Source organism: Plecotus auritus (genome assembly GCF_963455305.1).
Source record: "Plecotus auritus genome assembly, chromosome: 10".
NCBI classification, from domain to species: Eukaryota; Metazoa; Chordata; class Mammalia; order Chiroptera; family Vespertilionidae; genus Plecotus; species Plecotus auritus.
In genome coordinates, this window is record NC_137785.1 from 33410043 (window position 1) to 33422382 (window position 12340).

Genomic DNA, 12340 nt, shown 5'->3' on the forward strand with positions numbered 1-12340 from the left:
TTTAAAACTTTGTTTTAAGTGTAATTGATTTAAAACATACATTCAAAAATATATTTCTATTTATTTCAGAGAGGAAGAGAGAATGAGAGAGAGATAGAAACAACAGTGATGAAAGAGAATCACTGATTGGCTGCTTCCTGCTTGCCCCACAATGGGGATCCAGCCTACCAACCGGGGCATGTGTCATGACTGGGAATCAAACCTTAACCTCCAGGTTCATAAGTCAATACTCATCCACTGAACCACACCAGCCAGGCACCCCTAAGCTTTTAAGAAATCTCACTTGCCCTAACTGGTTTAGCTCAGTGGATAGAGCATCGGCCTGCAGACTGAAAGGTCCCAGGTTCCATTCTGATCAAGGGCATGTACCTTGGTTGTGGGCACATCCCCAGTAGGAGCTGTGCAGGAGGCAGCTGATCGATGTTTCTAACTCTCTATCCCTCTCTGTTCCTCTCTGTAAAAAATCTATAAAACATATATTTTAAAAAAAAGAAAGGAAAAGGAAATCCCACTTGACCTGCACCCAGAGCAGCAATGAACAGCGGCAGCTCATCCCAGACTTTTGTTTGCTGGAAGCTTTTTGATGACTGCTTCAATTTTCTCCTTAGTTTTCAGCCTGTTGAGATTTTTTCATTCTTCCTGGTTGACTTTTGGAAGGTCATATTTTTCTAGGAATATGTCCATTTCCTCTAGTTTAGTTTGTTGGAGTAGAGTTGTTCATAGTATTTTTTTTTTTTTACAATCTTTTGTATTTCTGTTGGATCTGTTGTTATTTTGCCTCTTTAATTTCTGATTTTGTTTATGTGGGTCCTCTCTCTTTGCTTCTTGGTGAGCCTGGCAAGAGGATCATCAATCTTGTTTATCCTTTCAAAGAACCAGCTCTTGGTTTTATTGATCATTTTGTTTTGTTTTGTTTTGTTTTTGGGGTCTTTATGTCATTTATTTTTTTAAAATATATTTTATTGATTTTTTTACAGAGAAGAAGGTAGAGGGATAGAGAGTTAGAAACTTCGATGAGAGAGAAACATCGATCAGCCGCCTCCTGCAAACCCCCCACTGGGGATGTGCCCGCAACCAACGTACATGCCTTTGACTGGAATCGAACCTGGGACCCTTCAGTTCACAGGCTGACGCTCTATCCACTGAGCCAAACCGGTTTCGGCTATGTCATTTATTTCTACTCTAATCTTTATTATCTCCTTCCTTCTGCTCACTCTGGGCTTTTCTTGTTGCTCTCTTTCTAATTCTTTAAGTTGTAGAGTTAGATAATTTATTACCAGTTTTCTTGTTTTTTTGAGGTAGGCCTGTAATGCTATGAACTTCCCTCTCAAGACTGCTGTCACTGTGTCCTATAGGTTTTGGATTGTTGTGTTTTCATTGTCATTCGTTTCCAGTATTTTTTTAATTTCTTCTTTAATCTCTTTGGTAACCTAATCATTGTTTAATAGCATGCTATTCAGCCTCCAAGTGTTTGAATTATTTTTATTGTAGTTGATGCTTGATATGATATCTATCTTCTTAAATTTGGAGAGATTTTGCCTGTTACCCAATATGTGGTCTATCTTTGAAACTGTTCCATGCGCACTTGAGAAGAATGTATATTCTGTAGCTTTGGGGTGAAATGTTCTGAAGACGTCGATTAAGTCCATCTGATCTAGTGAGTCATTTAGGATTGCTGTTTCTTTGCTGATTTTTTATCTAGAGAATTTATCCAGTGGGGTATTAAAGCCCCCTAGTATAATTACATTGCTGTCTATCTCTGCCTTTATATCCTCCAGCAGTTTTTTTAATGTATTTGGTTGTTCCTACATTGGGCGCATATATGTTTACCAGAGTTATATCCTCTTGTTGTATCAATCCCTTTAGTATTATGAAATGGCCTTCCTTATCTCTTGTTATGGCCTTCACTCTGAGGTCTAATTAGTCAGATATAACTATTGCTACCCCAGATTTTTATTTTCATTTCTATTTGCCTGAAAGATATTTTTCCATCCCTTCACTTTCAGTCTGTGTGAGTCTCTTGTTCTGAGGTGGGTATCTTGTAGACAGCAGATATATGGGTCATATTTTCTTATCTATTCAGTCACTAAATGTCTTTTAATTGAAGCATTTAGGCCATTGACATTTAAAGTTATTATTGAAAGGTACTTGTTTCTAGCCATTTTTATTTTTTGTGCCTGTGTTCCTTCTTGCCTTTTTATTTCATGTTTTTACAACAGTCCCTTTAGCATTTCTTGCATTGCTGGCATGGTAGTGATAAACTCCCTTAGTTTTGTTTTGTTTTGTTTTGTCTATGAAGCTCCTGATTTCCCCTTCAATTTTGAATGATAGCTTTGCTGGATAGAGTATTCTTGGATTCAATCCCTTGCTTTGCATCACTTTGTATACTTCCTTCCATTCCTTTCTTGTCTGATGTGTTTCTGTTGAGAAATTATTTGAAAATCTAATGGGAGATCCCTTGTATGTAACTTTCTGTCTCTCTCTTGTAGCCTTAAAGATTCTCTCTTTGTCATTAACATTTGCCATTGTTATTATGACATGTCTTTTGGAGTTCATCTTGTTTGGGACTCTCTGTGCTTGTGTGACTTTTTTCTTCTCCAAGTCAGGGAAGTTTTCTGACATTATTTCTTCCAATAGGTTTTCTAAAGCTTGCTCTTCTTCTTATTGTTCTGGCACCCCTAATATACACAGGTTGCTTCATGTCATGTTGTCCCAAAGCTCCCTCAGGCTCTCCTCCTGTCTTTTGATTTTTTTCTCCAATTGCAGTTCAGATTGGTTGTGTTTTGCCTCCCTGTCTTCTAATTTGCTAATTCAGTCCTCTTCTTCACCTAGTCTACTGTTGAAAGCTTCCATATTGTTTTTTATTGTAGTTATATCACTCTTTATTTCCTCCTGATTCAATAGGTTGTTGATTTTCTCATCCATCCAATTTATGAATTGTATGACCCTTAATCTGAATTCTTTTTCTGCCATATTGCATGCCTCTGTTTCAATTAATTCCTTTTCTGGCAATTCCTCTTTTTCTTTCCTTTGGGGGTTGTTCTTCTGTGTCCCCATTTTTGCTCTCACCAAAGGATCTAGGTGTTGAGTTGCGTGGGGCCTATGGCTGCAGCAGTGGGCTTGGTGGCGGGTCGTGTGTTCATGGGCAGTGGCTGTTCCTCAGGTGGTCTTGGTCAGCATCTGCTCCTCAGGTGGTTGTGGGTGGTGGCTGCTCTTCAGGCAGTCACAGTGTAGCCACTCCTCACGCAGTCACAAGGTGGAAGCTGCTAATGTGGCGGTCGCTCCTCATGTGGTGTGGGGTGGCTGCTCCTTGAGGGGGTCATGGAGCTGCTGCTCCTCGTGTGGTAGTGGGGCAGCTGCTTCTCACGTGGTCATGGGTGGTGGTGCTCCTAAGGGGGCGGTCGTAGGGTGGCTGCTTCTTGTACGGTTGCAGGTGCTGGCTGCTCCTCCAGCAGCCACAGGCAGTGGTGCTGTGTAAGGCTTGGCTATTCACATGCACGCCTGTTCTATTATTTTATGTTAAGGATTACTCATTTATTTCAGCCCTTTGTATTCAGCATGTCTCTATCAAAATAAACTGTTTCTATGAAAATTGAAGCTTTTGGTGTTTTTTTGTTTTTGTTTTTGTTTTTGTGGCCTACATAAACTTAAACCTTGTTTATTTGGCCCATGTTAGCGTTTGAGTTTGCTGTGCTTGGCGTACATGGAACAGACCCATAGATCTCATTGAGGAGAGGTATGGGGGGTGGTGTCTAGAAGAGATTTGCTAGAGAACATATATACATAGCCTATGGACACAGACAACGATGTGGTGAAGGCCAGGGTGGAGTGGCAGGGGCTGGGTGGAGGGGGGCAAGATAGGGGTAACCGAGGGGATATCTGTAATAGTGTCAATAGTAAAAAAAAATTTTAAATGTTGCAATAGTTGATATAATAATTCTACTTCTATAAATTGGTCCTAAGGAGATATCAAAAATGTAGGTAAAGAATTAGGCAGGAATGTAACATATTTTCTAGTAATAAAAAGAGAAACTTAGATGCCTAACAATAAATGATTAGTTATGTCAAAAATGGTGCATCCTGCTCAGCAAGTGTGGCTCAGTGGTTGAGCATCAACCTATGAAAAAGGAGGTCACAGTTCAATTCCAGGTCAGGCTTGATCCTGAGTAGGGGGGCTGCAGGAGGCAGCCGATCAATGATTCTCTCTCATCATTGATGTTTCAGTCTCTCCCTCTTCCTTCCTATCTGAAATCAATCAAAACATATTTTTTAAAAAGGTGCATCCATACAAAGAAATGATAGTTGTTTCAAATAAACTTTATAAAAGATAAGCCTATGTGAAAATATTGTTAAAAGGGGTACAAAATACTTTATATACTATAAGTTCTTTCAACTCGCTCTCTCTCACATACGCCCACACCTCCCCCACCCATACAAAAACCCAACCCACACCCACACAGTAAATCTGTCTTAGTAGACCTTTACTTCACTGATCACTCAGTTGAGCTCACTAGTTACATGATTCTCTGTATTTCTTTTGTAAATGAAGAAGCTGAGGTACTTGGAAAGATAGTGGTAAATCAGATTCTCAGCGGCATGCTTACCAAGAGCCCATTATTTATTATCCTCTTAATACTCTGCCAAAGTCTATTTGATAATATATTATTGAGGATTTCTGCTTCAGTATTCAAAAGTATGCTTGACTCATTTGTGTGTGTGTGTGAAGATTTGCTGTAAAGGTTAAAGCTAGCCTTGCGAAAGGGACTTAGAAACATTGTTTACTATACTCTGATTGTATAGCCTGAGAATACTCTGTTTGCTAAAGGCCAAGTACAATTTGTCTTACATACTATCTTAACCTAGATTTTTTTTTTTAGGGTAAATTATTGACTATTTTGTTTTACTAGAAAAATATAACATTCTTTGTTTACTTTTTAAATAATTATACAATTCTGTGCATTGTACTATACTTGTCAGAAAAAGCGATTTTAACTTCTAATAAAAAAATGTATTTTAAACAAGCAAAAATAAGTAAATGGCAAAAAAAGTACTGGCTGATGTGTTAAACTAAGCTTTCTAAAGGTTTACCCCTGCCATATCTCAATAACACCGCCAGTTGGCAGCATTGGCTTACAAATTTGCTAATGGTTTCTAAAGATTTAACTGTGCCATACCTCCATATTACCACAGGGTGGGAGCATCCTATCTAATAAAAGAGTAATATGCAAATTAACCATCACTCCGCTACACCCACAAGCCATGCCCACCAGCCAATCAGGAGCGAATATGCAAATTAACCGAACCAAGATGGCTACGGCCACAGAGAGCAGGAGGGAGGCTTGGGTTTCCCCGGCGATGGAGGAAGCCAAGATTTCCACCTGCCCTTGCCAGCCTAGGCCTCCACTCAAGGCTACAAAGTTTCAATGATAGAAGATACATAAAACCAAACTGAAATGGCAGCAGCCACGGAGCTGGAAAGAGCAGGAGGCTAGGGTTGCCCCCGGTGATGGAGGAAGCCAAGCTTTCCACACACCCTGGTCAGCCCAGGCCTCCATTTAAGGCTACAAAGTTTTAATTATAGAAGATACATATATCCAAAAAAAAAAAATGGCTGCCGCCATGGAGCAAGCAGAAGGCTTGGCTCCGCTCCAGGCTACGAAATTTCAATTGTAGAAGATAAATAAACCCCAGATACCAGGGCCTCCACTTGGGTCGCCAGGGGGCATGGCCGGCCTGCAAACCACCACAGGCCACTCGCCCAGGCTGCCTCACGCCCCAAGGGAACCCCCACCCTGATCCAGGACACCCTTCAGGACAAATCAGCTGGCCCCCACCTGTGCACCAGGCCTCTATCCTATCTAATAAAAGAGTAATATGCAGATTGACCATCACTCCAACACACAAGATGGCTGCCCCCATGTGGACACAAGATGGCCACCACAAGATGGCCAGCAGGGGAGGGCAGTTGGGAGAGACCAGGCCTGCAAGGGAGGGCAGTTGGAAGCAATGAAGCCTGCAGGGGAGGGCAGTTAGGGGTGACCAAGCCTGCAGAGGAGGGAAGTTGGGGGCGACCAGGCCTGCAGGGAAAGGCAGTTGGGAGGCACCTAGGCCTGCAGGGGAGAGCAGTTGGGAGGTACCAGGCCTGCAGGGGAGGGCAGTTAGGGGTGACCAGGCCTGCAGGGGAGGGCAGTTAAGGGCAAACAGGATGGCAGGGGAGCAGTTAGACATCAATCAGGCTGGCAGTGGAGTGGTTAGGGGGTGATCACGCTGGCAAGCAGAAACAGTTTGGGGCACTCAGGAAGGCAGGCAGGTGAGCAGTTGGGAGCCAGCAGTCCTGGATTTTGAGAGGGATGTCCGACTGCCCGTTTAGGCTCGATCCCCACCGGGGTCCTAGATTGGAGAGGGTGCAGGCTGGGCTGAGGGACACCCCTCTCCCCCGTGCACGAATTTCGTGCACCGGGCCTCTAGTTAGCTTATAAAAGCCTCCTCATTGTGAGCTAATTTCTATCCCAGCAGAAACCACCAGCATTTTATTAGAAGCAATAAATAAATAAATTTTGGGGGGTAAATGTGGAAAATAAAAATGACATATATGTAATTAACAAAGGCCAAATAGAATTACAATATTACCCATAATACCGTAATATTTATAGAGTCTAGAAAATGGAGTCATGCATTGTAGATACCTGATGTGAATTATTTTTGCTTCCCTGTTGAAATGATAACCTTCACCAAATCTTAGTTTTAAAATACATGAAAATAGGCGGAGCTGTGCCTGGGGCCTGGCGGGCTGGGTGTGGGGCGCACGGGAGGGAGCAGGGCCCGCCCGGCGGGGCGCCCAGGAGTACCAGGGCCTGAGCAGTGCTGCCAGCTACCCTATGTCCACAGGCGGGGCTGTGCGGCCCCTCTGGCCAACCTAGAGGCCGCCTGGGAGCTGCGCCCGGGCTGACCCCTGGCCAGGGACAGGTGAGTGGGGGAGGGGCAACCAGGCAGCGCAGGGCTGCTGCAGGGCACCATGAGTGGGCGCAGCTCCCACCCGGAAGAGGCAGGGAAGGCAGGATGGCCTCTTGGAAACCTAGAGGCTGCCTTCCTTTCCAGGGCGGGATGGCGGTCCCCTCCCCCATCGCAAAGCAGTTCCACCCCCTGGTGACGCCACCACCTGGCTCCCCTGGGCCCCCGCTGCATCTTCCCTGCTGCCCCTTAGTATGGGGCTTAGGAGTCCCCGCTAGTCCCTGGGCCCAGGCAGGGCCGCGCGTGGCTTGGGTGGAGGCAGCGGGCCGGGCAGGTCCTGAGGCTTCTGGCAGATGCTGGAGGTGCCATGCTGGCCGCGGGCCCTGCCAGGTGGCAGGGCAACCCTCGGGCCAGGCATCCCTGTGCTCGCTCCTGGAGCATGGCCGCAGTGAGCAGGCCTTTGTCCGGCTCTGCATTCTGTAGCCAGTGGTATAAGCCCCTCTTTGGGGTGCTTATACACCTCTTTTGATTTTGGGGGCTGTGTGTGTGTGTGTGTTTCAGCACAACTGAGGGATACGAGTAATTGGAAGCAGTTTATCCCTTTGCAGAGACAAACGGACACAAATTGAACATATAAGTGGGTTCTAATTCAAGCTCTCCTGCAACATTTTTGTGTTTAAATTCATTTAAAACCTGGAAAACATCTACTTACTTTTAAAATATGTTTTCATTGATTTTTTTAGAAAGAATGAGAGGAAGGGAGAGGGATCTAGAGAGAAAGATCCTGGAGAGAAACATCCTGACCAGCTGCCTCCTGCAGGCCTCCTACTGGGGATCAAACCCTTAATCCGGGCTGGAAACGGGGTAAACGTTTTTGAGAACCCATGAAATCACTGATTGACATCAGGAAACAGTGGAGAACAGTGTTTAACCAAACTTGGGAATCACTGCTAAAGAACAGTACACTGTAGAGCAGTGTTTGAAACCATACTTAGTTCAACGGGACTAAGAAAGGAGGGTGCATGGGGGGATTGCCCTGATGTGCATAAAGGCTAGCGGTAGGAGAGTAGTTTAAGGTTCTTTAGTTTGGAGAGTTAATTTAGTTAGGTGGGATTTAATTAATGAATTTGCCTTTTCTATTTCGCCTGAAGATTGGAGCTGGTTGGGAGGGGCGGGGGTGTAAGTTCCACAGGATGTTCAGAGTGGAGGAGACCTGTTGAGTTATTTGAGATATGAAAGCAGGTCCATCATCTGATTGTAATGAGGTGCAGAGGCCGGATCTGGGAATGATATCCTGAATAGAAGCTTGTGTGACCTCGATGGACTTTTCAAACGCAGTGGGGAATGCTTCTACCCAGCCTGAGAAGCTATCTATGAGGGTCAATGGATATTTGGTGTTTTTTTTTTTTTTAATAAATCTTTATTCTGATTATTACAATTATTTCTCCTTTTTCCCCCCATAGCTCCCCTCCACCCATTTCCCACCCCACCTTCTGCCCTTACCTCCCCCCCACTGTCCTCATCCATAGGTGTATGATTTTTGTCCATTCTCTTCATGAACCCCCCATACCCCTTTCCCCCTGAGAATTATCAGTCCACTCCCTTTCTATGCCCCTGATTCTATTATATTCACCAGATTATTCTGTTCCTCAGGTTTTTAATTCACTTGATTTTTAGGATCGCTTGTTGATAGATATGTATTTGTTGTTCATAATTTTTCTCTTTACTTTTTTCTTCTTCCTCTTCTTTAAGAATACCTTTCAGCATTTCATATAATACTGGTTTGGTGATGATGAACTCCTTCAGCTTTTTCTTATCTGTGAAGCTCTTTATCTGCCCTTCAATTCTGAATGATAGCTTTGCTGGGTAGAGTAATCTCGGTTGTAGGTTCTTGCTATTCATCACATTGAAAATTTCTTGCCACTCCCGTCTGGCCTGCATAGTTTCTGTTGAGAAGTCAGCTGACAGTCGTATGGGTGCTCCCTTGTAGGTAATTAACTGTTTTTCTCTTGCTGCTTTTAATATTCTCTCTTTGTCTTTTGCTCTTGGCATTTTAATGATGATGTGTCTTGGTGTGGTCCTCTTTGGATTCCTTTTGTTTGGGGTTCTGTGGGCTTCCTGGACTTGTAAGTCTATTTCTTTCACCAGGTGGGGGAAGTTTTCTGTCATTATTTCTTCAAATAGGTTTTCAGTATCTTGCTCTCTCTCTTCTTCTGGCACCCCCATAATTCTGATGTTGGTACGCTTGAAGTTGTCCCAGAGTCTTCTTACATTATCTTCAACTTTTTGGATTTTTTTTTTTTTGCTTTTTGCTTTTTCGGTTGAGTGTTTTTTGCTTCTTTGTATTTCAATTATTTGACTTGGTTCTTGTGTTCCTCTATTCTGTTTCTGGGTCTCTGTATAATATTTTTTATTTCAGTCAGTGTATGTTTAATTTCTAGTTGGTCCTTTTTCATATCTTCGAGGGTCTCGTTATATTTATCGGCCTTTTCTAGGATATTCTTAAAAAGTCTTATCACCGTGGTTTTGAATTCTATATCCAGTCGTTTGTTTTTCTCCATTTCTTTCGTTTGTGATCTGATTCTTTGACCCCGCATTTTCACTGATTCCCTGAGTTGGTAAGGTAGATATTTGTGCTAGGTTTCCAATATGGCCCAGTGGGTCTGCTTCCCCAGTTAACCTGAGGTGGACACTCTTGGTGCACCCCTTTGTGGACTGTGTGTACAGCCTTGTTGTAATTAAGTCTTTATTGTTGTTGGTATCACTGGGAAGAATTGACCTCCAGGCCAGTTGCCTGTAAGGATCAGCTGTGTCTATGCTGGGAGAAGTTCGGTGCTGGAGACAGCCTTATAGGATTAGACTTGCCAAATTTCAATAGCCTCTGTGCTCAGCTTGGATGGGGTGGAGTCTCAGTCTTGGCTTCCTGTCAGCCTTGCCCTTGCGCGCATGTGCACTTTCAGTCCTCCGCCTTCTCCAGCTCGAGTCTCCACCTGAGAGTCCAGACTCCCCCCACAAGAGCGTGGGTCCCCAGGGGCTCGCCTGGAACTGGGTTTCACTGCGGTCAGAACTGGGGCTCAGTGCAGTCAGGAGCCTCTGACTCCCTTCCACTAGGGAAAGCCTGTGGCAACCTCCACAGCCTTTGTGCGCACTGGCCCGCGTGCGCCTTCAGACTTCTGCCTTTCCCAGCTCGAGTCTCCGCCTGAGAGTCCAGACTCCCCCCGTAAGAGCATGGGTCCCCAGGGGTTCGCCCGGAACTGGGGTTCAGTGCAGTCAGAACTGGGGTTCAGTGCGGTCGGAGGTTTCCTTCCCCCTTCCGCCAGAGAAAGTCAGCCAGGCTCTCAGCCGCCCTTCCTCTCTGCGCGCACAAAGCCCCTTTGCCGTACCTGCAATTCTCTGTGAGCTTTTCTCTTTCCTTCTAGTTGTAGAATTTTCACTCAGCCAGCTTTCTTGTGGTTCTGGATGGTGTCCGTTCTGTCTTTTAGTTGTAGTTTTGTAATTGTTGTGCGAGGCAGCAGTTTAGGTGTTTACCTATGCCGCCATCTTGGTTTCTCCTTGTTTGTTTTTTAATAGGAAACATGTGAGTGAAGTCAGTTGCCAGTCTTGTCCAGGGATTTTTTTTAAAAAATATATTTTATTAATTTTTTACAGAGAGGAAGGGAGAAGGATAGAAAGTTAGAAACATCGATGGGAGAGAAACATCGATCAGCTGCCTCCTGCACACCTCCCACTGGGGATGTGCCTGCAACCAAGGTACATGCCCTTGACTGGAATCGAACCCGGGACCCTTCAGTCTGCAGGCCGACGCTCTATCCACTGAGCCAAACCGGTACGGCTTGTCCAGGGATTTGGCCCCTTGCCTGATTAGCTGGGAAAGGAGTTCTAATCTCACCTGTCCTTGGGGACATACTGAGTAACAAGTAGATCAGGTTTTGGTGATATCTTGCAGTAGGAAGGCTAGGCTAGGACATGTGATGAGGGGCTTTAGGAGTTGTAAATGTATTCTATACGTAGGGAATTGTGAATAGCTGGTAATATATCACGGGCCTGTCCCTTGGGAAGGATATATTTTCCCTGAAATTTTAACTATGGATCTTCCTACATAGCCCCAAGAGCTATTAGGGCCTGAGTTCCTCTGGAGTATATTTGGGTGTTTTATGGGGTAGAGCTAAGAGTTGGGGAGACGGAGGCTTCCTCTGAGCCGCTGCCTTGGCCTCCTGGTCTGCTTTATTTTTTTCCCTTTACTATGAGATAATTCCTGACTCGGAGTCCTTTGCAGTATATGACTTTAAAGAAGGCTAGAAAAGGGGAGAGAAGTTCCTAAATACCAAGCAGGAAGACCTGTTGATGCTTTCAATGATAGTGTCAAGGACTGTGAATGAGCAGTGATAATAAATAAAGTCTAGGCTCAGCTATAAGGACTCAAGCAACAGGAGAGAGCCTGTGGGGGGCTACTTTAGCTTACTAGGAGAGAAGGGGTCTCTTTGGACGTCAGAGGTGAGCAGGTCCTGACTCACTGGAGAACAAAAACTTTCTACCCATTCACAAATAACACACTCTTACTTTCTAGAAAATATACACTCAACCAAGTACAAGAGAACTTCTGTAATAAACACTAATAGCAGGTGAATTAAAACATGTCTAGCAGTCAATATTTCATGCTATTTTAAAATATTTAGATGTTTATCATCTAACCCAGCAATGCTCCAAAGCCTTTAAGTTACCAAAGACTTTGGAAAATTATGTGTAGGCATATTGTTAGAAATAAGGCAAGCCCCCCAAGTCAGGGGTTCTGGTAGAATACAAAACACTCGGGAGCCAGGCATCAAGGCAAACATATTTACTTCTACGTAGAAGGGTGCACACACATGGTCTGGAAGGGCATGCACACCAAGCAGGCAGTCTGCTCGGCTTTATAATCCCTTTCGCACATGACCTGTCCTTTGCTCTTGATTGGAGCTCAGGCACACAGTCTTTCACGATTCGCTAATTCAAAGGGAGGGGTTGGCCTTTGCTGTTTCAAGATGGCAGCCCCCAGGGAAGCTGCAAGCCATGCGGCCAACATGGCTGGCTGCTGCCAATTCACGCAGTCCAAAATGGCAGCTGTCTAAACTGTTCTTTGACAGAAAAGATGACTTGTTTATTCTCACAATATGAGGCTGGAGAAAAGGCATGGGGAGGAGGGAGCAGGCCCTGCAGCCTGTTCCCAGGCCTCAAGCTGTTGGGATTTAAAACTGCCACATTTTTTCCTTAGAGATAACATGCTAAGGTTTGGCTAATAATGAGTTCAGCTTCTGATAGTAGCCAAACTGTTAAGTGAGCGTTCATAATTTTGCAGTAGAGTTGTTCTTTGGGAAGTGGCGGGGGGGGGGGGGAGCGGAGGGGGAGTGAG